Here is a 4,765-nt window from a genome sequence, read left to right as displayed (position 1 = left end):
TTTCGCCCTATAAGACGCACCGGCCCATAAGACGCACCTAGGTTTTTGGGGAGGAAAATAAGAAAAAAAATATTTTTAACCAAAAGGTGTGCTTTTGGTGGGTTTGGAACTAATGGTGGTCTGTGGGTGGCACTATTACTGAGGATCTGTGAAGGACACCGTTATGGGGGGGATCTGTGGATGACGGACACTGTTATGGGGGGATCTGTGCATGACGGACACTGTTATGGGGGGATCTGTGCATGACGGACACTGTTATGGGGGGATCTGTGCATGACGGACACTGTTATGGGGGGGATCTGTGGATGACGGACACTGTTATGGGGGGGATCTGTGGATGACTGACACACTGTTACAGGGGGGATCTGTGGATGGCACTGTTACAGGGGGGGGATCTGTGGATGGCACTGTTACGGGGGGGGGGATCTGTGGATGGCACTGTTACAGGGGGGGGGATCTGTGGATGGCACTGTTACAGGGGGGGGGGATCTGTGGATGGCACTGTTACAGGGGGGATCTGTGGATGGCACTGTTATATATGTGTCATCCACAGACCCCCCCACCCCATAACAGTGCCATCCACAGCCCCCAGCCCAAAACAGTGGCATACACAGCCCCCCAGCCCATAACAGTGGCATCCACAGACCCCCCCCCTTAACTGTGCCATCCACGGATCAGCTCGCCCGCCCGCCGCCGCCCCCGCCTCTGCCGCCCCCAGTATGCTAATATTACATGTCTTATTCGATTAAAATGTATTAGATATGCCCCCTCACTCCTATATTGCTAATCGTACCTTACATCCTATTCCTAGCTTCTGTAATGCAGGCCGGGCGGCCGGCGCGTCACTCGCTGACGTCACTTGCCTGCGCCGCCTGCTTTATTCATAAAGTAGGCGGCGCAGGCACGTGACATCAGGGAGTTACGCTGCCGCCCGCCCGGCCTGCATTACAGCACCTAGGAATAGGATTTAAGGTACGATTAGCAATTTAGGAGTGAGGGGGCATATCTAATATATTTTAATCGAATAAGACATTTAATATTAGTATATCGGAGCGGCGGGGCGGGGCTACAGTACATTGATTGCACCGCCCCGCCGCTATTCCCGGCCCCCAGCTCCTCCTCCAGTCCCTCCCCCGGCCCCCGCTCACGCTACATCGCATCCAGCGATGTTAAATTGTCCGCATTCGCCCCATAAGACGCAGGGGCATTTCCCCCCGATTTTTTGGGGGGAAAAAGTGCGTCTTATGGGGCGAAAAATACGGTAAGTACAGAGTAAAGGGCCTAAGTACTTATGTCAATGCAAGATTTTAGTCTTTCCTTTTCAATAAATTAGCAAAGATTTCAGATTGATGGGGAAATCTGGATTTTAGCACAAGGCCGCAACATAACAAAATGTGAAAAAGTGAAAGTGTCTGAAGATTTTTCAAATGCATTGTAAATGACCTGATCTAGTCAGAGGGAGAAGTAACAGACTCCTCTGTGATGGGGGAGCTCCGAACAGCAGATTCACACTTTGGGTGGACCCAGCCGTAGTTTACACTTTTAACTTTCTCAGGTTATGTTGCTGCCCCCTGTATGTAATGACATTATAATGTAAGGGGCACTGGGGCAATTCTTACTGCACTATAGTAAGTGAAAATGAGTTGTGGAGAAGGGAGAAGGATACAACTCTATAATCTCAATGTCTGTAAGATCTGTGTAATTTCTATCTGTATAAATTAAAGGGTGTAAAAGGGAATTTGTTGCCTATCATTTTTTTTCTGCCAGTTACAACCAGATAGCAACACATATCCTTATTTTCTCATCTGTTTTTATTTTCTGATGATAATTTTTTTTTTTCTATTTCCTGAACATGATTAGATACTTTCACACTAGCGTTTTTTGCGGATCCATCACGGATCTGCAAAAACGCTTCCATTACAATAATACAACCGCATGCATCCGTCATGAACTGATCCGGTTGTATTATGTCTTATATTGCCATGACGGATCCGTCAGGAACACCATTGAAAGTCAATGGGGGACCAATCCATTTTCTATTGTGTCAGAGAAAACGGATTAGTCCCCAATGACTTACATTGTGTGTCAGGACGGATCCGTCTTGCTCCGCACCACATCGCGGACAGAAAAACGCGCAACCAAACGGAACGGAATGCATTTTGTTGCATTCTGTTTCGTTCAGTTTTGTTCCCATTGACAATGAAAACTGAAGCTATTGAGATCCTATGATGGAATAAAAAAACGCTAGTGTGAAAGTAGCCTTAAAGAGGACCTTTCATCAATATAATTTTATTTAAATGACCCCCCTACCTAATAGTCCGGCATCCACTGATGTTCCCCCTTTTTTTTTTTTTTCAAATCGACCCCCGAATCTTGAAATAACAGCCTTTTTCTTCTGCTGCAGCGTCTGTCAATCAGACGCTTTTTTGTAGGGGGCGTTGCTCAAGTCTTTTCTTTGCTATTCTCCTTGGCTGAGAGCGCAGCCAATCGCAGCGCTCTCTCTCAGCCAGGGAGAAGGAGCTCAAGTTCTCGCGAGAATCGCGAGAACTTGAGCTTCCTAACATCCGGTTCCAGCGCCATCTTGGATTCCCCTGACGAGGATCGCGGCGGGTGAGGAAGCAGCGCAACGAGCGGCAGGGTAAGTATTAGAATATACCCCTTTTGCTCGATGTCTAGGGGTATATTCTAATACTTACCCTGCCGCTCGTTGCGCTGCTTCCTCACCCGCCGCAATCCTCGTCAGGGGAATCCAAGATGGCGCTGGAACCGGATGTTAGGAAGCTCAAGTTCTCGCGATTCTCGCGAGAACTTGAGCTCCTTCTCCCTGGCTGAGAGAGAGCGCTGCGATTGGCTGCGCTCTCAGCCAAGGAGAATAGCAAAGAAAAGACTTGAGCAACGCCCCCTACAAAAAAGCGTCTGATTGACAGACGCTGCAGCAGAAGAAAAAGGCTGTTATTTCAAGATTCGGGGGTCGATTTGAAAAAAAAAAAAAAGGGGGAACATCAGTGGATGCCGGACTATTAGGTAGGGGGGTCATTTAAATAAAATTATATTGATGAAAGGTCCTCTTTAAGCACATTTGGCATCCATTTGAGCCATTTCCATCTGAGATCCGGTTTTTAGACGAAAAAAAAAAATACTGCGTACTACTGTACATCACAGCATAATAAAACAAATAGGGTCGCTTTGTGACTTAAAAGGAACCTGTCACTGTAAACCTTCCAAAGAAACCATCTCCCTGTATAGGTGTGCTCCTCCACTGACTCAGTACACTTTGTGCCCTCTTGTTCTATTCAGAGAAATAACCATTTTTTATTTATTCTAATAAGCCCCTTGGTGCAACGAGGACATTGCAGTTGCACCCAGAGGCTCCACTAGTGTTCCCTGCAGGCTGTGCCACCACCTCTTTGACTATCAGGGCCTGGCAGTGTAGATGTAATCACGCTTGGCCCTGAAATCTCGTGGCAGTGCATTCAGCGCATGCACAGTACATTGCTGGAGATCACAGGTGAACATTATCCTGCTGAAAAATGCCAGTTGGAAGCCCTACCATTAGAGACATACTGGGGTAGACTGGCCCTAGACCTTACATGGAAATCTCCCGGGGGCCAATGCGCAGGGGGCCGCCTGGGCCCTCCTCACTGCCGGCCAGTGGAAGTTTTTGGGGATGTATTTTGTGCTGTTGGCAGTATTTTGTGATGGACTGTGGTATTTGTCTCTGTTGGGGTGGTATAGTGTGCCACAATATGGTATTGCTGGCCCCTGCCTTCCATCAGTTTGGACCGAACTACAAAACGGCGCCAATTTTAGTATTTTTTCCAGGGCCACTTTAAGTTCCCAGTCCACCCCTGGAGACACATGTAGCCGCAGGATGTCCTGTACATACCGCTGAGCTGTTAGTGTCCCTCGTATTACTACTAGGGGCGACCCACTGTCGTATGTGATGGCTCCGCAGATCATCACATCAGCAGTTGGGGCAGTGTGTCGCTCCACAGCAAAGACAAGATTGAAGCGCTCACCACGAGGCCTCCATACTCCAACCTGACTGTCATCAGATCCCAAACAGAACCTGGATGTGTCACCAAAGACAATACGGTTCCGATCCGTGGCAGTCCATGTTTCTTGTTTATGATACCACTGTAAATGAAGGTGATGGTGGCTGGCTATCAATGGCAGGACACGTAATGGGTATCATGACACCAAATTTCTTTCCACTAAGCGCCTGGAAATGGTCCGGGCAGAGACAGGGGTGTGTAATGAAGGAGCCACCTGGGTCTGGAGGGTGGAGAACACAACTGTGGGAGCTGGTTGTGCTTGCTGACAGATGACACAGTCCCTTCTACTGGTGGACTGTCTGGGGCATCCCGAGCCTGTTCACCATGTGTGTGCCCTCACATAACCACGGCTCCCACAGCTAGGACAGACACCCCTCCTGCTTCTCTCAGTCCAGTGATGTGCCGCCCCCCCCCCCCCCCCCCCCCCCCCTCATAGTCTATCACACATGGGATGTATAAGTTCCGGATTTGCCTTCATAGATTTTCATGAGGTAAATGCGCAGTAATCTCACCCACACACTGTTGGAAAATTCTGCAGGGTGAATTGACCTGCGGATTTAACATCAGCATGTTAAATGGAGACAAATAGCAAGGCAGATTACAGAGTGGATTGAAAAGAGCAGGCAGACTACGGAATGGAACGGTAGAATAGTCTGCAATGGTGACACAGGCATAACATTATAGAGTAACTAAACTTTTATAATAATTTT

The sequence above is a fragment of the Bufo gargarizans genome, chromosome 4 (genome assembly GCF_014858855.1).
Source record: "Bufo gargarizans isolate SCDJY-AF-19 chromosome 4, ASM1485885v1, whole genome shotgun sequence".
Taxonomy (NCBI): domain Eukaryota; kingdom Metazoa; phylum Chordata; class Amphibia; order Anura; family Bufonidae; genus Bufo; species Bufo gargarizans.
The sequence above is the reverse complement of the archived record's forward strand: the minus strand, read 5'-3'. Positions refer to the sequence as shown.